The 27126-nt window shown below is 42.4% G+C and overlaps 1 protein-coding gene across 1 annotated transcript in view; it reads right to left on the bottom strand.

The window, feature by feature from the left end:
• The window catches only part of LOC117527028, a 56333-nt gene extending 30737 nt beyond the window's left edge, over positions 1-25596 (bottom strand). Inside the window, exon 1 of the mRNA XM_034189169.1 lies at positions 25475-25596. The gene's annotated coding sequence lies outside the window, so the exon portion shown is untranslated. The remainder of the gene's footprint in view (positions 1-25474) is intronic.
• Positions 25597-27126: the final 1530 nt, after the last annotated feature.

Below are 27126 nucleotides of genomic sequence, written 5' to 3'. Positions count from 1 at the left end.
TATCCTCAGTGTGCTCCTGCCCTGCAGTTTGAGTTGGTTGAGCTGAATGACTCCTTGGAAACAGCCGACTAGGGATGTGAACTTGGTGGTGTAAAATTCAGCAGTTTTCTTTCTGCAGTTACATGTTGCTGGGAAAGATCTAATAGTGCTTGTATACAAGATGTTCATAATCACTTGAAGCACATGCAGATATCCTCTCTCCTCTCCTCCTTTGCACCTCATGTTTGTGAAGAACCTAGCACTAATTCACTTGTAGGTGACCTGATTCCGGGTCAGAAACTCCCTCGCTGTAATGTATTCAAACGTTCAAATTTTTGTTTGAATGCCAAACTAAGTCATTCTAGTATTTAATGCTGCGTTTACACATAATGATAACAAGTCACGAATGCCATGAAGTACACATTCTTGGCCGCTGATCACGAATGTGATGATTCAGGGCAGAGGCGTCAGGTGTCCTCAGGAACTGCTGCAATCTGTTACCACGTGTTCCGATTAATGGCACATGTTGCTGGCAAATTATCAGGAACCATTACGCATGGCCAAGAATAATGTTCCGCGCTGTTGCGTGCTGTTCCACGCTATTGTGCGTAACAGCACATCGTTACGTTCTGTCACGTTGTGAATGAGGCGAATTCTGTCCAACATTCAGCTGCTGAACAATTCAGAATGCTCCAGTTTGCTCCTCAAAATCTAGATTAATCCATAGCAGAAGAACTTTGTGATTGCATGCTTAGTTGGGCTTTGTGCCATGGAGTGGCGCAGAGAGGAGGAGGAGACTGAGAGAACCAGATGTGTGGCTCCGCGGGGCTCTCGTCTCACTCGTTTTCCCAAACATCAGACACAACAGCAGCAGGTGGAACACCTGTAGGAGCGCGCTGATGAGCATTGGAATGAGACTTTTAGCTGACTTGGCATCACTGTCCTTCTTGAGCATACTGCAGCAATGAAACTGAATGCGGTGCAGCAGGGTTTAATTATGCGCATATCAGAGAAGAACGCTGTCATGCGCTATTAAGGATCACCACTAATCAAGACGGATCAACACGCTCAGTTGTGACCTCCACGACATGAGGCGAAATGAGGGTGGTGCGTGACATTCGTAGAAGATTTTTTGACGGCCAAAAACATGCTCCATGAAAATCACGAATATCATGCACCAACACACACTAGTAAGAAACCTATTCAGATGCTTTAAGTCACATTAAGAATGTCAGGAATGTGCCAAGAATGACGCAAATGTGACATTCGTAATGCATCTTTGCCTATGTGTAAACGCAGCTTAAGCAGCAATGTTAAGTTAATGCTTTTGTTATTCACCAACATGTAAAGAGGTACATCTGTACTGGTAACCAGTTTTAATGAGCTTTTGCACACAATGAAAATGTGTCATCCTTTTATGACTTCTGCATGGCTCTGCTTCTGCTAAGCAAATATTTTTCTGAGCAGTTTAAACCTTTCTCGCTCTACTGGTTGTAGAGCTACAGCAGAGCTGTGTTTCTTTGACCTCAACATTTGTCCGACCTGTCGAAGAAATATTCCCACCATGTTTGGTGAACATCCATCTAATTTTTTTTGTTTTTTTTTTTCTTATCTTGTTCAGACATACACTGGACAGATTATAATACCCTACTTCAACAGCATGCAGTGTAACTAACGGACTGGTGCCAGGAATGTTTATTCTGTCAAGATTTGGAGCTCTTAGAATGACCAGCCATATTCCTGAATCTATGTAGAATGAAATGCAAACCCAGAAGTCTTCCACTGATCTTGTGCACTGTTGTGTAGCAGTACAGTAGTGTTCAGAATAATAGTAGTGCTATGTGACAAAAAGATTAATCCAGGTTTTGAGTATATTTCTTATTGTTACATGGGAAACAAGGTACCATTAGATTCAGTAGATTCTCACAAATCCAACAAGACCAAGCATTCATGATATGCACACTCTTAAGGCTATGAAATTGGGCTATTAGTAAAAAAAAAAAAATAGAAAAGGGGGTGTTCACAATAAAAGTAGTGTGGCATTCAGTCAGTGAGTTCGTCAATTTTGTGGAACAAACAGGTGTGAATCAGGTGTCCCCTATTTAAGGATGAAGCCAGCACCTGTTGAACATGCTTTTCTCTTTGAAAGCCTGAGGAATATGGGATGTTCAAGACATTGTTCAGAAGAACAGCGTAGTTTGATTAAGAAGTTGCTACCACTGTAGCCAAGTGCTTGCTCACAGGGGGTCGTTTTGACCGTTGGGGTTTTACATAATTATTGTATGGCCTTGCCTTACAATATAAAGGCCTTGGGGCAACTGTTTGTTGTGATTTGGCGCTATATAAAAAAATTGATTGATTGATTGATTGATTGATTGGAGAGGGGGAAAACATACGCAGGTGAAAAAAATTATAGGCTGTTCATCTACAATGATCTCCAATGCTTTAAAATGGACAAAAAAACAGATGTGTTAAAGAAAATGTAAAACAACCATCAAAATGGATAGAAGAATAACCAGAATGGCAAAGGCTCACCCATTGATCAGCTCCAGGATGATCAAAGACAGTCTGGAGTTACCTGTAAGTGCTGTGACAGTTAGAAGACGCCTGTGTGAAGCGAATTTATTTGCAAGAATCCCCCGCAAAGTCCCTCTGTTAAATAAAAGACATGTGTAGAAGAGGTTACAATTTGCCAAAGAACACATCAACTGGCCTAATGAGAAATAGAGGAATATTTTGTGGACTGATGAGAGTAAAATTGTTCTTTTTGGGTCCAAGGGCTGCAGACAGCTTGTGAGACGACCCCTAAACTCTGAATTCAAGCCACAGTTCACAGTGAAGCATGGTGGTGCAAGCATCATGATATGGGCATGTTTCTCCTACTATGGTGTTGGGCCTATATATCGCATACAGGTATCATGGATCAGTTTGGATATGTCAAAATACTTGAAGAGGTCATGTTGCCTCATGCTGAAGAGGACATGCCATTGAAATGGGTGTTTCAACAAGACAATGACCCCAAGCACACTCAAAATTGAGCAAAATCTTGGTTCCAAACCAACAAAATTAATGCCTTGCAGATGTGAAGAAATCATGAAAAACTGTGGTTATACAACTATACTAGTTTAGTGATTCACAGGATTGCTAAAAAAAGCAGTTTGAACATAATAGTTTTGAGTTTGTAGCATCAACAGCAGATGCTACTATTATTGTGAACACCCCCTTTTGTACTTTTTTTTTACTAACAGCCCAGTTTCATAGCCTTAAGAGTGTGCATATCATGAATACTTGGTCTTGTTGGATTTGCGAGAATCTACTGAATCTACTGGTACCTTGTTTCCCATGTAACAATAAGAAATATACTCAAAACCTGGATTAATCTTTTTAGTCACATAGCACTACTATTATTCTGAACACTACTGTATGTACCATTATGGGTAATGACAAAAAACAGAAGTTTAAATGTCCGCGACAAACTAAAAAGTTTTTGCTGCTTTTACGATTAACTTGGAAAACCCAAGTCTGGAACGTCTGAGTTGCAGTAAGTGCGCTTTCACTGGATCAGCTCAGAGAACTAGTGGGCAGTTCCTGCTGTTCATGCTAAAACAATGTGTCTGGCAGATTCTCACTATATGACCACAGCAACAGTAGGCTATTTAATTTTGCATGCAGATTTTGGGACTAGAAGTATTGAAACACAATTGAAAGTGATAAGAAACTTGTGATCTAATCTGTATCATTGGCAATTTCAAATTTGTACATAGATATTTGCAACAATCCACATAAATACTGTGGGTTCCCAGTCACTACTGGGTATTACGTATACTATCTATGACAGTCCAGATCATAACATCATAATGTGTGACATTTGTGTGTAATTCTTTAATAAGCTTTTAAGGTGCAGCAGTTCTGTCGGACTTATCAACACTATCAATTTTCCAGCAGCATCTGGGATTCGTGGATTTATCTCCCTTTTTGACACTTTTAATGTCATGTTGTATTGCATAAGAATTATCAGAGCCATAATTCTGTGTAATCCCTAAAAGCAAAACGTTTTTCTTGTTTGCTTTTGTGTCAGCCTTATATTTGGATGTGTCCCGTAATCTCAGTCCTGTCCTTCATAGGGGACCATTTTTTGTTTGGAGTGTTTATCACTCTGAAACCAGTTCTGGTGAGATCAGAGGCTTGTTTTTACAGAATCAGGGAAGCTAATCTGGCTCAGCGTGCACTTGGTAGTAGGCCTATAGAGCCGCGTTCCAACTCGAGGAACTGAGCCCAAATATAGTGCTTTGTTTTGGCTTGGCTCCCAGATGACATTCTAACTTCTAAAGTTGTTTATGATAGGATGATTTAACGTGTTTCGAAAGTACCTCAGTAAAAAGATGACCCCCCTGACTTTGATTAACAACACTGACATCCATTACAGCCTTATAGACTACTGGCGAGTGCTTTCATTGCCGAAGTCTTTTTAATTATGAAAGGAAATGATTATGGTTGTTACAGTAGAAGCACAGATGAATTGCAGCACATTCCTTCCCCTAATGAGCCATACATGTTGAAGTGGGAAATAATTTTTCATTGAACAATAAAACTATACAGATGTCGATCAATGGGTTCTTAAATGCCTCATTAATTATGGTTATGTGTTGACCAATGTGGAATCACACTGCAGAGGACAATAAATGTCCATTTTTTTTCTAACATGATGTTTAATACTTTCCTTGAAGTCCATCATGGGTGTCAGAATCCAACCCCTCATCCACGTCGTGACACCTGGATAACAGATCAAGTAGGGAATTGCTTGTTGAGGCGAAGTATGGTGGGTACATTGTGTGCCCCATGGCTGCTATGGTGACCATGAAGGCTCAACAGGAACTCTGAACATGAGACAGCTAAATGGGGCTCTGGTGAGACAAGAAGTCCTCAACGGTGGATCAGGTGGAGGAAGTGATGGCTTGTAATCCAATAGCTGTGAAGGCAGATGAAGGCTGTAGCAGGTCCACAGACCCCAATCATCTGGCATATCCCAGCCACCAGACCAAGCGGAGGATATGTCAAGGACCGTCTGTTTGTTGCTAGCATGCAATGACATTCCCATGTTAAATAAATCCATGCACAGGCATCTCTAGATCACCCCTGGATGTAATATCCTAAGTGAGCCACTGGGGGATTATCAGGAGTCCTTCAAGCTCCAACCTCCAGCTGTCTAAAACGAAGCCTACCCAGAAGAAAAAGTTGCAGTTCCATGAATGGCCACTTAAGGCTGGCTCCAAAAGCAAGCACATTACTAAAGAGGCCTAATGTAAAATGTCAGTCTTTAGATGAGAAATAAACATGTTTACAGACTAGTACAACAACCCCCTCCCCTTCCTTGACAACTGTATTGGGCGGCAGGGGTGGGGGTGGAGATTTTTGACTTCGTAATTAATCACTTTAACATATTTTTAGTCATAACATTATGAAAAATTAGTGCCTTGGTCGCTTTGAGTGACAGGTAGTGTGTACTGCCAACCAAAGTCCAGAGCTCCGATACCATAGGCCGCTAACCATGGCTGTTAACTCCAATAGTCACAGCTTCCCTATTATGGGAAACAATGAAGGCTTTCATAAGGGAAGAAAAGAAATCATCTCTTTATAAGTCCTATTAGAGAAAATTTAGGAAAAAAATTAGACAGGCCATTTCAGCTTTTTGCATTTCTGTACTCCGTATGCATATACGTAATCTGAGATCCAAATTTTATGAACCGGGGGATAAGACTAGTAAGCTGTTGGCTCACAGGCTATGACAAATATCGACATCCCAGCTGATTCCTCAAATTGAAACTGGTGTAGGAGTAACATCGGATCCATTGGAAATTAATAAAACATTCATGGAATTTTATAAGATGCTGCACTTATTACTTTAGTGGAACTAATACTCAGGCCCTAGATCAGAAAGACGCTAAAGAACTGGAGCGTCCCATCACAGCAGTTGAGCTTGAAATTGCAGTTCAGTCCTTTCAAAGTGTCAAATGCCCTGGCCCAGATGGTTTCCCAGCCAAATTCTATAAAGTACTTCGGAAGCAGCTTGGCCCCATTTATGCTAGACATGTTGATTGAATCTTTTAACACTGACATACTCCCCCAAACCCTGAACTAGGCTTGTATGTCACTGCTTTTAAAAAGGATAAAGATCCATTGTTATGTGGTTCATATTGTGCCGTCACATTTTCATTCCAAACTCAGACTTACTGTAGCTGTTCTCACATCCCCAGTTTCTGTTCAGTTTGGGCTCATCCATCTTTGAATTGACTATATTTAGACATAAGACCTGCCTCCCTGCTGATGGTATTCATGGATGGTGTGTATTAGCTTTCCAGGCTCCCCTGAGCAGACATCCACTGTGATTTACTGTAGCGGAGAACCATGAATTTCAGGCAGCCAGTTGAGAGGTGACATTTGTGATTTATTCTTTTGTTTACAGGGTGCTGTGGGGACCTTAATTTGCCAATGAAGAGACAGAACAGGCATATACAGTAAGTGAATGTGTGCCAATATGATGTCTAACCTGCATGCTTGTGTTTCTGAGTATTGATGGCCGGAGCAACTAAGAACATCTGCGATGGAGGGAGAAGGAAAGGAACTAGAATCTAGATGGACATTTTAAAGAGTTTGCAACTCAACAAAGAAGAATCCAAAAAATAAGCTTTATTGGCGTTTCTGATTAAATGTCGCAGGCAGCAAGCCAAAGGAAAATCGACTTCTTGACAAATCCATGCAACTACTAAAATGTAAGCAGTGAAACCACCTTTTAAGATCACAACTCTAAATGTCACCCGAGTACTGGTTTGATAATTAGCCACCATTAATAACCACTATAAAGGCATCACCCCTCTCTAATAAGACCCTGCCTATAATGGGTAGAAGGTAAAATAAGTCAGTGCGCCAATACCTGTATAACTCATTTTCCTCTCGAACGTAAGCGAGTAGAGTATGAGACACATGCAGGGGCACCAATGTATAGAAATCAAAAGTGAGATACAGCCATGCAGACCATCAGCCAAACTATCTCCTGAATGTCATTTATCTGCTGCAGCCAGGTGTTACAGTACATCAGCTCTTCCTTGGCCTCCTCCAGGTGTTGTGATCCCTGCATGCAGTCACATGAATGCTGACTAATATGCAGGAAAATGTGCCATATGGCTACACAATCATCATCACAAGAGGTATGATTCATTTGGATCGTCTTAAGTCATTTATTTGACAGTTTTTTTTTTTCCAGCAGAGGAGACCTAGTACCAGAGATAGCCAGTTGTCACCTTAGTTCCCTGATTAGCACCCGTGTTTCACAACAATACAGTAAGACTGGAAATCAAGCTCTAACACAACATAAAATTCTGCCCATAAATTGGATAAAGCATTAAATGTACCGATTCCAAAGAGTGATGTCTTTATCATCCAAGCCAGACCCGACTGGGGGCAGTCACTGACTTCTTCACACTGAAATCAGCTGTTCATTTAATTCTTTATTCAAATATTGGTATCAAAATGTACCTTAAGTACCAAAAGCAGACATGAAAATTCAGTAAGGTATATCTTCTATTATACATACCAATTCTAAGGTAGAACTCTACTAGTGTATACTAAAGTACCTATATCTAAATATGTAAAAAAAAAAAGAAGAGTAGCGCCACCTAGGTGCCTGGTCTTGAGAACCAGGGATGGTAGGTTGAAAAGTTTTTTTTATCCCATGGGAACTCTCCCTACCCACCTAAGCGCCTCAAAGAATATGGACAGCATGTATATAAGTGATATTTACACAATCATTGCAGTAAACAACATATACAAGAAATATAGTTACTACATAATATTGTAGGAGTAAGCTACTAAAACCTAAATGTTCATACAGGTGAAGGTTGTAGTATACATCTACCTAGTCTGTAGACTTGTTGTAAAACTAAATTATAGCTAGTAGGCTAAGCTATAAATATGGTTATGTTATTATAGAAACAGAAGCTATGATGTAATATGTTTTAGGTATCTAAAATTCACCCCGCTAGCTTACCATAGGAAGACAAAATCCATACTCTACATGCTTTCTAATGGGAGCCCCAAACTTAGATACTATCTGTTGATATCTATTAAAGAACCCATAACCTGAAGAACCATTAAAAATCTACACCATGTAAAATAAAAGTATAAATCACAAAAGTAAGCTAACTGTAGCTAGATGAGCTACCGTTAATTTAGCCATTAATAAGCCAACTATACCTTGCTAGCCAACAAAGCTAAACAAAAATGGTAACTGGTGTATAAAGTACAATAGCATCGCTTCACCCTACAATAACGGTATTAACACAAATATATATAACAACAAATGTAGACAAAAGTGTGTATTATTAGCTTTCCAAACAGAACATGCTTATTTTGCAGAAAAGTCCATAGAATATTACATATTACTGGAATGTGATTGTTGGGCAGTGTGGTGGTCAAGCGGTTAGTACTTGTTTCCAGAGCAGGTTTGCAGTTCAAAACCACTCATGCAGATTCTCCATGTAATATGTGTTGTGACAAGTACAGCAGTGTTTTGAAACACAAGGTTCGGTCAGATCGGCACACAGAAATGATCACACAGACTGCATTTTGCTAGAATAAAAAGGCGTATATTTATTCCCCACAAAAGCAGTTACATCAAACACAAGTGGTTGCAGCGCATTTTTCTCTTACCGTGACGCCTTTAAGGTGGAGAGCCAACACCTTCAGCAGAGTGCGCCTGTCAACCGGCTGGGCGTTCGTACGTTAACCCGCAGCAGACTCTGTTGAAGCATGGTTCTACTCCCTCTTTTCTAGTGTGTCCGCGAAGGGAGGGTGAGTGGCCAACTCAACCTCCCTGGCGCACATAATTTCTTTAATCAACAGGCATCTGAAAGTTATTTCAAAGATATAATAAAAGCAGTTCTTCACTCCCAGTTCAGAATGATCCCAGCATGCTTCACTCCCAGTCGTTAGTGGCTACGAAAACAAAGTCGTGCTATCAGTGTAATAATAACAAGTACATCCAGCTCTTCGCTCCCAGTTCAGACTGACCCCAGAGTGCTAAAACAAAATTAAACAACAAATACATTCTCAGGGTTACGTTAAGACAGGTGCAAAACAGCACAATAACATTTATTATACAAGCAGCCAGCCTAAAAACCTCTCCCGAGTGATCATGCAGATTCAAATCAGATCTGCATTGTTGTTGTGATCAAGCTGAAAGAACTTATTGTTGGACTGTTGATGTGGTCACTGCTATAATGTTTCAGCTAGTAAATGTAGATCTCATTATTACATTTATGAATTACTTTACATACTGCTGGGTAGGTTTAAATTACCCCCTTGTGGATCTGTAAAACCTTAATCCAAAGCTACAAAGTATCTTGAAAGTAAAGGAAAAAAAGGAACGTGCAGATGTCTGCAAAAAATGTATTTAAGGTGCAAAACAAGAGAAGGGACTGATGTTTCGATGTAAAGTTATGTCTTCATCAGAGTCCTTGAAAGAAATGGGTGGTACAGCCCCAAAAATACAGATCATTGTGCTTAAAGGGGGCGTTAACCACCTAAACATCCATCCATCAATCAAGGTGCTGCACTCATTACATCCAAAATAGAAGCAAACCATCCCCAAATGAATGAAAAACAAGCAAAAAATCTTCACAGAACGATATCAACCCGAAAGAAGACTTAAAACTTTATTAAATTTATCGATAATAAATTTAATACATTTATAAATTTATTAAAGAAAACAAGTTAAATTGAATTCCTCATTGAAGCCGGGTGGTTCTTGATGTGCCTAATATATAAATCCAAAATGCTTCACTGCATAGAAGTTTTTGGATAATGTCACCTCCTCTGCGTGGGACTGTGATTTTCTCAATCCCCCAGAATTTTAAAGATGCTGGAAAACCATGATTGGCCTGCTTGTAATGTCTCACCATGGAATAAGTTGAATATGAATATGAATATGATGCCAGAAGTTTTGTTGTGTGGGCCGCTGAAGAGGAGGTACTGCTGGCCCACCACCACATGATGGCGCCCTGCTTGAAGTGCGGGCTTCAAGCACGAGAGGGCGTCAGAGCGACCGGGAGTGACAGCTGTCACCCATCATCCGTACCAGCTGTCACTCATCCACTACTCATCACCACCACCATAAAGGCCGGACTGCAACTCCACCTCCCCGCCGAGAAATCAGCTACCATTCAGGTAACTTCTCTGCTGAATCTTAATCGAGCATTAGTCTGATCTCTTTTGCAGCCGTTTTCCTGGGACGGATTCCTTGTCTGCTGTGTTGGCGTTTGGTGTGGACTGCGACGGCTTTGCCTCACACCCCAAACCAGATAAGTGGTTGTCTCAGGAGCTGCACGAGTGTGGTGATTCGGAGGTGGAGGGTTCTCCCTCCTAACTGACACGGACTGTGGGATTACTGAGTGTGCGAACTCACACTCATCAGTACTGTTTCTGTTCTCTGCCAGCAAGTACCGGGTCTGACTGCGGAAGACAGTGGCCACCTGGGGCGCAGGCTTTGGCGGCTCCGGTGTTCTTCAGATCCGTTGGTGTGGAAGCTGTGTGGGATCCTGCTCTTCTCTCGCCAACGTCTTCTATCTTCGAGCCTGCCCACACTCACCTTGTGTATAACTGACATTCCACCATATTGTTATTGTCTGTACTTCGTTGTGCGATTCACAACATTAAATTGTTACTTTTTGGCTTATCTATTGTCCGTTCATTAACGCCCCCTGTTGTGGGTCTGTGTCACGACACTTTCACAACAAGTTTGGTGCACCTATCTTTGGAGGTTTTGACCATTCCTCTTTGCTAGCACCTCTCAAGCTCATCAGTCTTGGACCCCGTTGACTGGGTACAGATTGCTGTCTTAGGCTATCCATGGTTTGAGTTGATGTTTTGTTTGGCCTATATATGCCAGTCCACAAGGACACTTTAAAAAGTATACTACGTGTGTACTGTTACAATTGATAAAAAATGGAATATTGCTTAGTAGTGCGGGGGTGAGAGAAGCATTTTGCATTAATTGAATTAGAATATTATGTACAGTTACCACATTTAAAGAGGTCCTTGGGTGGGCTGGAAAGCCAAGTAGTTGAGATTAAAGTGGAATCAGTCAGTCACGAATGTTACAGGCACGACTAAATATAAACGGGCGGCTCAGCACAGATGTCTTTAAGTGTCGCATCCTCCAGGATATGCCAATATATCTCCTTGTCTTCCTTCCACTGTCCAGATGTCACACCCAGTTCTGCCCTAGCTGTCTCCCTTACCACATCTGCAGTACTTTTCCAGCTGTCCAAAATTGCTTCCCCTCCATCCAGTGCTTCTCTCACCTGTTCACTAAATTTCACACAACAGTCTTCCTCCTTCAGCTTCCATCATCTGATCCTTGAGCTTTCACTCTCTTCTTCTTTACCTCTAAAGTCACCTTACAAACCACCATCCTATGCTGTCGAGCTGCACTCTCTCCTGCCACCACCTTACAGTCTCTGATTTCTTTTAGCTTGCATCTCCAGAATGTAGTCCACTTGTGTGCACCTTCCTCCACTCTTATATGTTAGCCTGTGCTCCTCCCTTTTCCTAAAGTAGGTATTCAACACAGCCATTTCCATCCTTTTTGCAAAATCAACTACCATCTTCCCTTCCACATTCCTATCCTTGATACCATATTGACCCATTACTTCCTCATCACCTCTGTTCCCTTCATCAACATGCCCATTGAAGTCCGCTCCTATCACCACTCTTTCATGCTGGGCACACTCTCCACCACCTCATCTAACACACTCCAGAAATCTTCTTTTTCCTTCATCTCACAACCTACAGTGGGGCATATGCACTGATGATATTCATCATCACCCCTTCAATTTCCAGCTCACACTCATCACCCTGTCTACACTCGGCTTAACCCAACACACTCTTAACATACTCTTCCTTTAAAATGACTCCAGCACCATTTCTCTTCCTGTCCTCACCATGGTACAACAACTTGAACCCACCACTGATGCTCCTGCTCTTACTTCCCATCCACTTATTTGAACCCACCGCCGATGCTCCTGCTCTTACTTCCCATCCACTTGGTCTCTTGCACACACAATATGTCTACCTTTCTCCTCTCGATCATATCAGCCAGCTTTCTCCCTTTACCAGTCATACTACCAACATTCAAAGTCCCCACTCTCATTTCCACCCTTCTAGTTTTCCTCTTCTCCCACTGTCTGTGGACACATTCTCCTCCTCTTGTTCTTCTTCACCCAGCAGTAGCCCAATTTCCACCGGCACCCTGTTGGGCAACAGCACCGGTGGTGGACATTGTTAACCCGGGCCTCAACCAATCCGGCATGGAAATTCAATTTTAGGCGGCATGGTGGGTTGGCTTGTTTTATACCGGATGCCCTTCCTGATGCAACCCTCCTCATTTATCCAGGCTTGGGACCGGCACTCAGAATGTACTGGCTGCACAACCCATGTGGGTTCTACCACTGAGCTACCTGGTCTAATTGCTTCAGAGAGAGTCTTTGGTAATTACAGCCAGACCTGTTATGTAGTTTTTGACCTTCAGACATCTTAAAACCACATACAGTAAATAGATCAGTATAATCCAAAATCCAGCTTTTGGACCTCAGTATTTCAAAAGCTCTGCATACAGCCATGAACACCCTATGCACCTCTAGCACCCATTGTACCTCCCTTCTGCCATGCTAATGTAATGGTAATGTAATGGCAAGTAATGGCAAGTAAACGTCACTCCCCAACACCAAGTGAAAGATACTTGCGCCCTTGGGTTTAGGTCTCGAGATCAAGATGCCTACCTCCCATGTCTGTGAATAGGAGTTGGAGCCCAAAGATGGAGATGATACATGCTACAAACCAGAGGATGTACAGTGCATCCAGAAATTATTCACAGTGCTTCACTTTTTCCACATTTTATGTAACCTTCAGGTGCCTTTTGGCGGGCTGGCATGTGCCTTTTTACGAAGGAGTGGCTTCTGTCTGGTCACTCTACCATACAGGCCTGATTGGTGGATTGCTGCAGTGATGGTTGTCCTTCTGGAAAGTTCTCCTCTCTCTACAGAGGAATGCTGGAGCTCTGACAGAGTGACCATTGGGTTCTTGGTCACCTCCCTGACTAAGGCCCTTCTCCCCAGATTGCTCAGTTTAGACGGGCAGCCACCTCTCGGAAGAGTGCTGGTGGATCAGAACTTCTTCCATTTACATTTACAGATGATGGAGGTCACTGTGATCATTGGGACCTTCAAAGCAGCAGAAATGTTTCTCTACCCTTCCCCAGATTTGTGTCTTGAGACAATCCTGTCTTACATGTCTACACACAATTCCTTTGACTTCATGCTTGGTTTATGTTCTGACATGCACTGTCAACTGTGGGACCTTATATGTAGACAGGTGTGTGCCTTTCCAAATCATATCCAATCAACTGAATTTACCCCAGGTGGACTCCAATTAAGCTGTAGAAATATCTCAAGGGTCAGTGGAAATAGGATGTATCTGGGCTCAATTTTGAACTTCATGGCAAAGGCTGTGAATACTTATATACTACTTATATACTATTTCTTAGTTTTTATTGAATAAATTTGCAAAAAAAAAAAAAAAAACTTTTCTCACATTGTCATTATGGTGTATTGTGTGTAGAATTCTGAGGGGAAAAAACAAGTTTCTCCATTTTGGAATAAGGCTGTAACATAAAATTTGGGCAAGGTGAAGCACCAACTCAAGCTAAAATAAGGTGGTTTTCAAAGTCTTTTTTAGTGATCCGGGTGACTAAGTCACAGGTTTTCAGAAGATTTGAATTAGAATCTGTGCCATTATTATAAATATGTAAGCACATGGTGTTCATGAAGATCACATTAGAGTTCTTGTAATTTTTGGTTCGTGTTCAAAACTGGGTACAGAATCTGAAACACATGTATGAATGTTACAAAATAAACAGACACCATTGTTTCTGGCATGTTAATGTGGAAAGGGGGCTGTGGGGTTTCTGCTAATTGACACATTAAAAAAAAAGTCTCCTCAACATGGAGGCTTCACATCCTATGATTGAAGGGAAACTTCTAACTGCACAAATGCCCAAAGAATGTCCTCCGTATGACAGCACTGAATGTTGCAATGAACCCACGGCAGGTCTTGTGTGCTGCTATAAGAGCAGTTTTCCCTGAATGCAGCTCAGACTCAAATATCTATTGATTTTGACTGTCACATATGTATGTGACAGTCAAAATCAATGGATCACCAAAGGCTGGCTGACTCAGTAGCTTAGCTCAAATTACTGTAGCCCTGCTAAGAGTGCCTGCAGGACCTCTGCAGAAAATACCGCAAGGCAAAGTAGATCCTCAGATGAGGGAAGACAAAGTTTGCACAGCAGGAAAACATGACTGGAAAATGTTAAGTTATTGTCTCTTTTGCAATTTACTCAGGAAAATGGAGAGTTAACAATTATGCATGCAAAGGAAATGTAGAGAATTGCACCATTATGAAATCTCGAATCTTATTTAATGCAACATCTCCATAATCCGCATGAATTTGGTTCATGAAGAAAATATGGGATGGTACTATTAGTCCTTTGTTCTTTGATAGGACATAATGTTAATGTCTCCTGGGATGATCAAGGACTGGTTGAGCTCAATATGGAATGCTCGCAGAAGCTTGAACATGTGCGATAATCAGATGATTAATCAAACTGCTAATGCTCTTTGGACATTAAAAAGACTTTAATTAATGAGGCCCCAATTCAAGCAGATTTATGCAACAAATCAAGTCTGAGAGAATGGACTGGTGCTGCGCTTTGCCGCATCCACAACAACATGGAACCGCATTGGGTCCTGGACGGCAATCACCCAGACAGACAACTGGTCCATTCCCACATCTCCAAAATAACCATCTGTCTGCCACAGCTAGGTGGGCATTCCCTTGGCCTTCTCCAACTACTGGGGTCTTCAACACTCAGGCACCTGTGTGTTGGATTGGACACAGAGAAACAGACCACATGGCCAAAGTGTCATACAGTATCTGACACTCCCTCACAGTGCAAGTCATTCCAGTGGTACCCAAGGATCCGTCGAAGACACCTAGTACTAAAGACATCCAGTCATCGCCTTAGGTCAGTGGTTAGCGTTCAACTCTCACAACCATACAGCAAGACATGCAGAACCAGGACCCGAAAGACTCGAACCTTTGTTCGACTGCAAACATATCGGCATTGCCAAACACCTCTGTCCAGTGACCTCATGACTCCATAAGGTCTTCCCAACAACAAGGAGATAGGTTAAATAATAAATGTAAAAAAAAAATCCATAGTTAAAGTTTCTGCTTAAAATTTGGAATGTAATTAAGACAAAATATGAGCTACTGGATGAATAATGGATAATTAGATGGACTGCACATGAATCTGGCATGAAACCTGATCAATTAGTCCTCACATTTAAAACATGAACAAAGGGATTACAGTATTTTACTTACTTACTCCAGTTAAGGGCCACACCTATGGACAATTTTGAATCCACCTAACCTGCATGTCTTCGGATGTGGGAAGAAACTGGAGCACCCAGAGGGAACGCACGCAGACATGGGGAGAACATGCAAACTCCACACAGAAAGGCCACAGGTGGGAATCGATCCCATGACCTCCTTGTTGTGAGGCAACAGTGCTAACCACTAAGCCCTAGGCAAACAAAATATCGATATGTACAATACCTGTGGCACGCATTCATCCTGTGAACCAGACGTAAACATTGCACAATCAAATCAAAAGCACCATATGCTATTGCAGGTCAATGTGCCTCAGAGCCGCAGCACAGTGCGCACATCTGAACAGACTGTTGAACCCATAATAAACCTTATATTACAGATACATTGTCATTCCCTCCCATGGGGTAGATAATGTATGTGAAACAATATGATCAAGGCGTGGGGCTCTCATCTGCTCGAACCGCTGCTGCATGCGTGAGCTCTAATCACCTGTCCAGCTTTTGTTGGCTTCTGGTTTATTCTTCTCTACAAGAGTCAAGACAGAAGTCAGACTACCAGAGCAAGAATTTTAGCTGAGGAAGCTTCTGTGATTTGAAGCGAAACGTCCTCACATCAAGCAACCCAGTCCAGTCGAAGATTCAAGCTTCTCTACTATGGAAACCACCTGGACAACTGAGAGCCTACACAGAAACATTGCGACCAACTGTGGGCATGATGCCCTGGCACTGGTACATAAGCTGGAAAGGACTGCTAAAAAGATAGCTAACTTTAGAAACCACTTAAGATTTAACATAAGATGCAAACAAAACAACGTTATTCCCAAATGCATGAAGCAAAAGGCACTAGAAGCATGCCACACAGCAGAAAAGATCCAGCACAGTTACCTTAGGAGGATTTTGGGTCAGAATTAGAAGGCTTCATTTTAAAATATTAGACCTCCAAAATAATCTTGATAGACTTTACAAAAGGTTAGAAACCTTAGTGGGGGAAGAGGCCCATAATAAGATCAATCAATCAATCAATCAATTTTTTTATATAGCGCCAAATCACAACAAACAGTTGCCCCAAGGCGCTTTATATTGTAAGGCAAGGCCATTCAATAATTATGTAAAACCCCAATGGTCAAAACGACCCCCTGTGAGCAAGCACTTGGCTACAGTGGGAAGGAAAAACTCCCTTTTAAGAGGAAGAAACCTCCAGCAGAACCAGGCTCAGGGAGGGGCAGTCTTCTGCTGGGACTGGTTGGGGCTGAGGGAGAGAACCAGGAAAAAGACATGCTGTGGAGGGGAGCAGAGATCGATCACTAATGATTAAATGCAGAGTGGTGCATACAGAGCAAAAAGAGAAAGAAACAGTGCATCATGGGAACCCCCCAGCAGTCTACGTCTATAGCAGCATAACTAAGGGATGGTTCAGGGTCACCTGATCCAGCCCTAACTATAAGCGTTAGCAAAAAGGAAAGTTTTAAGCCTAATCTTAAAAGTAGAGAGGGTGTCTGTCTCCCTGATCTGAATTGGGAGCTGGTTCCACAGGAGAGGAGCCTGAAAGCTGAAGGCTCTGCCTCCCATTCTACTCTTACAAACCCTAGGAACTACAAGTAAGCCTGCAGTCTGAGAGCGAAGCGCTCTATTGGGGTGATGTGGTACTACGAGGTCCCTAAGATAAGATGGGACCTGATTATTCAAAACCTTATAAGTAAGAAGAAGAATTTTAAATTCTATTCTAGAATTAACAAGAAGCCAATGAAGAGAGGCCAATATGGGTGAGATATGCTCTCTCCTTCTAGTCCCCGTCAGTACTCTAGCTGCAGCATTTTGAATTAACTGAAGGCTTTTTAGGGAACTTTTAGGACAACCTGATAATAATGAATTACAATAGTCCAGCCTAGAGGAAATAAATGCATGAATTAGTTTTTCAGCATCACTCTGAGACAAGACCTTTCTGATTTTAGAGATATTGCGTAAATGCAAAAAAGCAGTCCTACATATTTGTTTAATATGCGCTTTGAATGACATATCCTGATCAAAAATGACTCCAAGATTTCTCACAGTATTACTAGAGGTCAGGGTAATGCCATCCAGAGTAAGGATCTGGTTAGACACCATGTTTCTAAGATTTGTGGGGCCAAGTACAATAACTTCAGTTTTATCTGAGTTTAAAAGCAGGAAATTAGAGGTCATCCATGTCTTTATGTCTGTAAGACAATCCTGCAGTTTAGCTAATTGGTGTGTGTCCTCTGGCTTCATGGATAGATAAAGCTGGGTATCATCTGCGTAACAATGAAAATTTAAGCAATACCATCTAATAATACTGCCTAAGGGAAGCATGTATAAAGTGAATAAAATTGGTCCTAGCACAGAACCTTGTGGAACTCCATAATTAACTTTAGTCTGTGAAGAAGATTCCCCATTTACATGAACAAATTGTAATCTATTAGACAAATATGATTCAAACCACCGCAGCGCAGTGCCTTTAATACCTATGGCATGCTCTAATCTCTGTAATAAAATTTTATGGTCAACAGTATCAAAAGCAGCACTGAGGTCTAACAGAACAAGCACAGAGATGAGTCCACTGTCTGAGGCCATAAGAAGATCATTTGTAACCTTCACTAATGCTGTTTCTGTACTATGATGAATTCTAAAACCTGACTGAAACTCTTCAAATAGACCATTCCTCTGCAGATGATCAGTTAGCTGTTTTACAACTACCCTTTCAAGAATTTTTGAGAGAAAAGGAAGGTTGGAGATTGGCCTATAATTAGCTAAGATAGCTGGGTCAAGTGATGGCTTTTTAAGTAATGGTTTAATTACTGCCACCTTAAAAGCCTGTGGTACATAGCCAACTAACAAAGATAGATTGATCATATTTAAGATCGAAGCATTAAATAATGGTAGGGCTTCCTTGAGCAGCCTGGTAGGAATGGGGTCTAATAAACATGTTGATGGTTTGGATGAAGTAACTAATGAAAATAACTCAGACAGAACAATCGGAGAGAAAGAGTCTAACCAAATACCGGCATCACTGAAAGCAGCCAAAGATAACGATACGTCTTTGGGATGGTTATGAGTAATTTTTTCTCTAATAGTTAAAATTTTGTTAGCAAAGAAAGTCATGAAGTCATTACTAGTTAAAGTTAATGGAATACTCAGCTCAATAGAGCTCTGACTCTTTGTCAGCCTGGCTACAGTGCTGAAAAGAAACCTGGGGTTGTTCTTATTTTCTTCAATTAGTGATGAGTAGAAAGATGTCCTAGCTTTACGGAGGGCTTTTTATAGAGCAACAGACTCTTTTTCCAGGCTAAGTGAAGATCTTCTAAATTAGTGAGACGCCATTTCCTCTCCAACTTACGGGTTATCTGCTTTAAGCTACGAGTTTGTGAGTTATACCACGGAGTCAGGCACTTCTGATTTAAAGCTCTCTTTTTTAGAGGAGCTACAGCATCCAAAGTTGTCTTCAATGAGGATGTAAAACTACTGACGAGATACTCTATCTCACTTACAGAGTTTAGGTAGCTACTCTGCACTGTGTTGGTATATGGCATTAGAGAACATAAAGAAGGAATCATATCCTTAAACCTAGTTACAGCGCTTTCTGAAAGACTTCTAGTGTAATGAAACTTATTCCCCACTGCTGGGTAGTCCATCAGAGTAAATGTAAATGTTATTAAAAAATGATCAGACAGAAGGGAGTTTTCAGGGAATACTGTTAAGTCTTCTATTTCCATACCATAAGTCAGAACAAGATCTAAGATATGATTAAAGTGGTGGGTGGACTCATTTACTTTTTGAGCAAAGCCAATAGAGTCTAATAATAGATTAAATGCAGTGTTGAGGCTGTCATTCTCAGCATCTGTGTGGATGTTAAAATCGCCCACTATAATTATCTTATCTGAGCTAAGCACTAAGTCAGACAAAAGGTCTGAAAATTCACAGAGAAACTCACAGTGACGACCAGGTGGACGATAGATAATAACAAATAAAACTGGTTTTTGGGACTTCCAATTTGGATGGACAAGACTAAGAGTCAAGCTTTCAAATGAATTAAAGCTCTGTCTGGGTTTTTGATTAATTAATAAGCTGGAATGGAAGATTGCTGCTAATCCTCCGCCCCGGCCCGTGCTACGAGCATTCTGACAGTTAGTGTGACTCGGGGGTGTTGACTCATTTAAACTAACATATTCATCCTGCTGTAACCAGGTTTCTGTAAGGCAGAATAAATCAATATGTTGATCAATTATTATATCATTTACCAACAGGGACTTAGAAGAGAGAGACCTAATGTTTAATAGACCACATTTAACTGTTTTAGTCTGTGGTGCAGTTGAAGGTGCTATATTATTTTTTCTTTTTGAATTTTATGCTTAAATAGATTTTTGCTGGTTATTGGTAGTCTGGGAGCAGGCACCGTCTCTACGGGGATGGGGTAATGAGGGGATGGCAGGGGGAGAGAAGCTGCAGAGAGGTGTGTAAGACTACAACTCTGCTTCCTGGTCCCAACCCTGGATAGTCACGGTTTGGAGGATTTAAGAAAATTGGCCAGATTTCTAGAAATGAGAGCTGCTCCATCCAAAGTGGGATGGATGCCGTCTCTCCTAACAAGACCAGGTTTTCCCCAGAAGCTTTGCCAATTATCTATGAAGCCCACCTCATTTTTTGGGACACCACTCAGACAGCCAGCAATTCAAGGAGAACATGCGGCTAAACATGTCACTCCCGGTCTGATTGGGGAGGGGCCCAGAGAAAACTACAGAGTCCGACATTGTTTTTGCAAAGTTACACACCGATTTAATGTTAATTTTAGTGACCTCCGATTGGCGTAACCGGGTGTCATTACTGCCGACGTGAATTACAATCTTACCAAATTTACGCTTAGCCTTAGCCAGCAGTTTCAAATTTCCTTCAATGTCGCCTGCTCTGGCCCCCGGAAGACAATTAACTATGGTTGCTGGTGTCGCTAACTTCACATTTCGCAAAACAGAATCGCCAATAACCAGAGTTTGATCCTCGGTGGGTGTGTCGTCGAGTGGGGAAAAACGGTTAGAGATGTGAACGGGTTGGCGGTGTACATGGGGCTTCTGTTTAGGGCTACGCTTCCTCCTCACAGTCACCCAGTCAGCCTGCTTTCCCGGCTGCTCGGGATCTGCCAGGGGGTAACTAACGGCGGCTAAGCTACCTTGGTCCGCACCGACTACAGGGGCCTGGCTAGCTGTAGAATTTTCCACGGTGCGGAGCCGAGTCTCCAATTCGCCCAGCCTGGCCTCCAAAGCTACGAATAAGCTACACTTATTACAAGTACCGTTACTGCTAAAGGAGGCCGAGGAATAACTAAACATTTCACACCCACAGCAGAAAAGTGCGGGAGAGACAGGAGAAGCCGCCATGCTAAATCGGCTAAGAGCTAGTAGCTACGCTAAGCTAGCGGATTCCTAAAAACATGCAAAGTGAATAATGTGTAAATAATTTCGAGGTGATTCAGCAGAAGGAGTGCTTTAGTTAAGGCACGTAAAGATTACACTGGGAAACAAATCGTAATCTAGATAACTAGATCAATCTAACTGCGCAGATTAACAGCTAACAGATACAGAAAAACACCGCAGTGCTCCGGAACAGGAAGTGATACAATACCGCAGTGAGAGCCAACCACCAGTAGAGGCAAGCAAGAGGGAGAGATCACAAAGTTCATAGTTAAAATTCAAATGGCTGAGCATTTAAAAAGTAAGGAGCGGCAAATCAGGAAGTTTCATAACCTTTTAGTGCAGAAAAGGTGTACTTCAGGGGGAGTAGTTTTAAAGATACACCCAGACAAATTAGTGACAACAGGGAAAATTGGGTAAAGAATGTGTCCGACAGGGTTCTTACACAGACAGAAAAGGATGTGCTCGCTAAAGGACTAAATTTCTCAGTGACCCCTAAACATATACCGACAGTAGATTACATCACTGCAGTAGAGTCAGCCATTAAACATAACAGTTTGTCAGAGTCAGAAGCTGGGGACCTCCGACTAAGAGTCACAGCAGTGCTGAACAGTGCTAAGCCTCCTCCGTCCAACATCACAGGAGAAGAACAGAAAGCTTTGGCAGCACTGCAGAAGGACCAAAGCATCCTTATCCTGCCAGCAGATAAAGGCAGATGCACGGTGGTCCTGAACACATCGGACTACGAGGCCAAGATCAACAACTTGCTCAGTGACTCCAGTACATACGAACGTCTGAAGAGAGACCCCACGAGTGGCTATAAGAAGAAAATCATTAGCTACCTCCAAAACCTGGAGAAAGAGGGACTCATCGACAGGCAGACATACTACAGACTGTACCCGGGGGACACCACTCCATGCATCTATGGACTGCCCAAAATCCACAAACAAGACGTGCCACTCAGGCCTATTGTAAGTAGCACAGATTCCATCACATACAATTTGGCCAAGCACCTCAAGTGGATTTTGGCTCCTCTAGTGGTTAACTCAGACCACCATGTGGAGAACACACAAGATTTTGTGAACAAGATCAAGGACCTGCAGCTGGAGGCAGATGAAACTATGGTGTCATTTGATGTGACTTCATTGTTCACCTGCATCCCCACCGCTGAGGCCATCTCAGCTGTGAGGCAAAGACTGCTGGAGGATGTGTCTCTACCTGAAAGGACCAAACTCACACCAGACCACATCTGCCAACTCTTGGAGATCTGTCTTAACACCATGTATTTCCTGTTTAGGGGGAATTACTACAGGCAGATCCATGGTTGTGCGATGGGGTCTCCGGTATCCCCCATTGTGGCCAATCTGTACATGGAGCGAGTGGAGAAGACAGCCTTGACGTCGTTCATGGGCATCTCTCCCAGTCACTGGTTCAGATATGTCGATGACACATGGGTTAAAATCAAGCAACAGGAGGTCGAGGACTTTACAGAACACATCAATTCGGTGGATTCCAATATCAAGTTCACACGTGAGGATGCCAGAAACAACCATTTAGCCTTCTTGGACTGTGATGTTACGATTGGAGAGAACAGGCAGCTCCAGACAGAGGTTTACAGAAAACCCACTCACACTGACCAATATCTGCTCTTTGGCTCAAACCACCCCCTTGAACACAAGCTCGGGGTGATTAGGACTCGTCAACACAGAGCCCTACAGGTGCCCACAACTGCAGAGGGAAGGGCTAAAGAACAACAACTTGTACAGAAAGCCCTCACAGTATGTGGGTACCCACGAAGGTCCCTGGACAAAGTGCAGAAGTCCCAGAAAACAAAGAGACCAGATAGACAGGAGACGGAGACAAGAAGAAGAGGAGTGTCAATCCCTTATTTAGCAGGAGTAGGGGAAAAACTACAGAGGATCTTCAGACAGCACAAAATCCCAGTTTACTTTAAACCGGTTAACACCTTGAGACAGAAATTAGTTCACCCTAAGGACAGGATCCCTAGTTACAAACAGAGCAATGTAGTGTATTACATCAGATGTCAGGAAAACTGTAATGAACACTACATAGGTGAGACTAAGCAACCTTTAAACAAGACGCTATACCAGCACCGCAGAGAGGTCGCCAGTGGACTTCAGTCTGCAGTTCATCTCCATCTGAAAGACACTAACCACACATTTGAGGACAAGGAAGTTAAAATCTTAGCCAGAGAGAAGAAATGGTTTGAGAGAGGTGTCAAGGAAGCATTCTTTGTAAAACAGTTGAAACCCAGCCTTAACCGGGGAGGGGGTCTCAGACACGCTTTGTCCCCTGTTTACAATGGGGTACTCAGGTCAAAGCAGTTTCAGTCTTTTGTTCATGGTAATGAGTCATTCACGTCATCAGGAGAGTCGTCAAGGGAGCCATCAGGGGAGTCTTCCATCCCATCATTAGGAGAGTGCTAACTAGAGCACAATAGGTGCTAATTAGAGCTATTGTTTAGTCACTAGCCTATAGCAGTCGGCCTCTCGGTAGGAGGGGTCTGGTTAGGTTAAAAAACTCCAGCTTTTGTTGGCTTCTGGTTTATTCTTCTCTACAAGAGTCAAGACAGAAGTCAGACTACCAGAGCAAGAATTTTAGCTGAGGAAGCTTCTGTGATTTGAAGCGAAATGTCCTCACGTCAAGCAACCCAGTCCAGTCGAAGATTCAAGCTTCTCTACTATGAGCTCATTTGAATGAACTGATGCACCTGCGTGTGCTCCGTTCACCTGACTGCGCCGCGTACCCTGTTTGAGGCTCCCTCATATGAATGAATGAACACTCAGTTGATCTTTTTGCTGCGCATGCATGAGCCCATCTGGAAAGCCATCAAACAACTGATCCCTGGTGGGTAAGGGAAAGAGAAGGCATGTGTGCAATGGGGGGGAGTGCACAGCTGCTGATGTGTTAATGTCAGGATTTGCTTTAATATATGGGCTGATGTGTGTCACACAGGGTCCCCTGATCATGGGTTTACTGCATTGCACCGCGGACTGGTGGCTATTACTAGTAATAATGGCTGTGGGTGTGCACATCGGTGAACATATGTCCGTAATATTGCAATCAAATGCATCACATGCACTTCAGTAATGTAATAGTCAGGAGACCCATGTTTACATGTAATCAGTCCATGGATTGGATGTCATGCGAAACCCAGCAGTGAGACACGCCAGGTCTTCAAAAGAGCAGACCACAGCACTTGCTCTGCCACTCCCCTCCTCTTGCTTGCCTTCCAGCCAGACCTTGGGTGGCGATCAGACTGCACACGTGCAGGTGCATTCTACATATTCCTGCAGCATTCTACCTATGTTGTGCGTGTTGTGGTCGCATCTGACCTGACGTCAAGAGCTGCTGGACTCCGAATGTGTCCAATTCATTTGAGGTGGCTTCGACACACATTCTGGGTATTCATATGGCATTCGTACATGGCTGTCTGAATGTCTGTCCCTCTCGAATGTGGCTCAAATTCTGAATTTTGTTTTTCCAATTTGGCCCCATTTGTGTGTATTCATGCTAAGTGTGACGGGACACTTAATAAATTTAATGCCACTTTGGAAAATCTAGAATCAACGTACATATCTGCCAAGTCTGTGCATCTAAGAAGGGGGGGGATACAAAATAAAATAAAATCCTTTATGACCTTTGACCCCAATGACCTTTTGCTAAAACAAACCTGTTCAGGACAACTCTGGGGTTACCCTACAGGCACACAGCGATATTGATGAAAACTGCTGAAGCACTTTTGAGGAACACGCATACACGTGCGTGCGGTCCACAGAGTTTTAAGTGTGTATGTGAGGCGTTCCTGCATGTTGCTCTGCATTACCTGCTGTGATTGTACTTGTTAAAAGCAGGAAGAATCCTGTTTACTCTTGGGAAGAGGAAAGTTAATAATAAAAGTCAAAGGTGTATCACCATCACATTCCAAGTTTAAAACACTACTTCCTGTTTCCCGACCAGGATACCGTCTGCAGCAACTGTACTGTTTGTACTGTTCCAGTGTGTTCCAGCTTCCCATCATAAAGTCATTATGCCAGATTCCTCTTGTTGATTAACTATTTTGTCATCATGCAGCCCTAAAATTACATTTACTGTACTTAAGGTGGGAACCTGCGCCAGGCTCACACTGTCAATTTCGAGCGAGTCGGCTGTATTGCTTTAATGTCGAGGGAGCGGCGACACTGCCGTTTCAGCCAAAACAAAATCAGAAATGTCATTCTAATCCAGTTGAAAAAGTTCCCGTGCACGGCTTCAGGGCTTGATAAAAGTTTGCTAACAAAAGTTAGTAGAAAAGCTTATATCTGCTTATATCTTGCTGGAAGATTTTAGCCTTATTGCTTAAGGTAACGGCACATTACAAACTGCCAGCTTCACTTAAAGTGACGGCAGCCAGGCCCACATTCTGCTTATCCATAATTCAGAGTTCAGCTTTGAAAAAAAAAAGCCAAAGTCTCAACCGTGTTGCACTCTTCTCTACTAACTAAATATACTAAATGATGCTGCCACATTCATCACAATCTCACGCACCAACACCAAATCACATTTTCTCCTTACTTGTTGTCTGTTGTGCCTGAAGGCTGCCGAGCGATGCGCCGTGCGCTCGTGTCTCTGTAGGACCGTAACCCCGCTATATCTGCTGCACCCCTTTCATCTGCTGCGTAGCATCAACACGGACTGCTGAGCTGCTTCCTTCAGTGAAATCTATTGTCTAGATGGCTCGGCTTCCTGTCTTAAGAACAACACTGCATCCAGCAGTGTCAAACACGATGCCCTTCCTTCCTCGCCAAGAAGTGACAGCACTCGCACCATGACTGGAAATGATCTGCAGCTACACCACACGGATCAGGGGGAAAACAAATTGGAAAAGGCCAGGGAATACTGAAATGTCTTCCATTTAATTGCATGTGCTGACAGATATACACAGGAAATTCTGCTGAGTAAAATGTACTCTGCTGGGATAACATTTGGTCCCAGTCTAAATAGAGTTAAATATACTCTACCATGGGGCAACTCAACATAGTGTAAAATCAACTTTTATTGGAGTAAAACCACTTGCATTGACTAGACCAGGGGTCACCAACCCTGTTCCTGGAGAGCCCCTTCCCTGTAAGTTTTCCACATCAACCTACTCAAGACACACCTTTTTTTTTAAATGGTGTCATCCAGCTGTTGATTGGCTGAGCACACCTGATAGAGTTAATTGCCTGGGAGTGGACCAGGGAGAGTTAGAAAACATGCAGGGCAGGTACCCTCCAGGAACAGGGTTGGTAACCCCTGGACTAGAGAGTGTCGCCGACCGAACTGTCCGCCCTAAAACTCAGTCTGCCCTCCCTTCACGGCGCATGCGTCATCAGCCGCGGTTCACCAATTATCACCTTGTTTCTGCTTAAAACCGGGTCAGAGTCCAGTTTTACATTTACCCTGTAAATACTCAGAAATGTGTGCTTTAACCTTTGATCACAATAAGATGCCCTTCCCTGTATCTCAGCAACCACTGAAGCAGTGGCGGTGCCAGGAAATTTTTGTTGGGGCAGCTGAGGGGGGCTGGGGTAAAAGTTGGAGGGGCTCCACAAAATGTTGTTGAAATGAACAATATATAGTAAATTGCTTTATAAATACCAAGGTGTATGTTTAGTCACCCGTGCTCCTCTAAAATGTGGTATCAATGCACACACACATCACTTAGAATGATTGCAAGTTCAGTAAACTTGCACATAGGTATACAAACTGAATTCATTGAAATGGTCCTCAAGACAATGCATGGAATCAACCTTACATAAATCATCTATATCAAAGATTTATTGCCAATTTAACACCGAGGTTTTGGCCGAACAACGATATATTCTGTATATTCTGTGTATTCTGTGTTAGTGCACGACTTCAGCCGATGTGCTTAATGAATTCCTGCACAAAAAGTAGTTCCCAGATAATTGTGATATATTCCTGTGAGATAATAAGTATATCTCATGTAAATCAATTCTAAAACTTACCAGTAATAAAATTTTAAAGATAAGTGAAGTTTTAAGAGTGGCCGTAATAAATATTTAGGAAACCTAAATTTTTGGAGTATGGAGTTGAATTTGTCTCCTTAATACTTGCAAATGCACAGAGGGTGATTTACAAATATCCTTTGATTTGTACACATGCTTTGTGATCCACATCACAAATTTCTGATTTGTAACTTGTGTGTGGGTTTTTTACAAATA

This window comes from Thalassophryne amazonica, chromosome 15, assembly GCF_902500255.1.
Source record: "Thalassophryne amazonica chromosome 15, fThaAma1.1, whole genome shotgun sequence".
Taxonomy (NCBI): Eukaryota; Metazoa; Chordata; class Actinopteri; order Batrachoidiformes; family Batrachoididae; genus Thalassophryne; species Thalassophryne amazonica.
Note: the sequence above shows the minus strand (reverse complement) of the source record. Positions and strands in the feature narration are given on the sequence as shown.